The sequence below is a fragment of the Cyprinodon variegatus genome, unplaced genomic scaffold (assembly GCF_000732505.1).
Source record: "Cyprinodon variegatus isolate N-32 unplaced genomic scaffold, C_variegatus-1.0 Scaffold1235, whole genome shotgun sequence".
In the NCBI taxonomy this organism is placed as follows: Eukaryota; Metazoa; Chordata; class Actinopteri; order Cyprinodontiformes; family Cyprinodontidae; genus Cyprinodon; species Cyprinodon variegatus.
In genome coordinates, this window is record NW_015151688.1 from 189,157 (window position 1) to 189,670 (window position 514).

Sequence of the window (514 nt, forward strand, 5' to 3'; positions counted from 1 at the left end):
AAGCTTGGCCAAGCTTTATTTCACTAAGGGTTTAAACACTGATATAACATTAGTGTTCATATGTTCCTCAGATGCTCATTACATTTCCATTACAAAGTATGACCAAGAGTCATTTAGTGAAATCCTGATGTCTATTTGCTGCTAGCTTTTTCTAAGGGTAAAGAATCATTTGACTAAAGGTTATTGGTTCCTGGTTAAGCAAATCATTTAATAAAACATTATTTGGCCAAATAATGTTTTATTCACCTCATGGATTTGCATTGTGAATTGGTCTGAAAACATTCCAATTTCTCAAAATTAGTGAAAAGCTAATTTGATCATATCCCAAATTTTTCCAGATAAACTTTGGTTTTCAAACACAAAATCCATCTTAAACTGTTTCAACCATCTTCCGCTTCCTCTTTGTACATAGTAGTTTAGTTTAGTTTCAGTTAAGAATTTTAAGCTGGCTGGGAATTGAATATAACAGTTATTCATAACATTAATATGGCATCCAACTTGGATTGGCATTGAA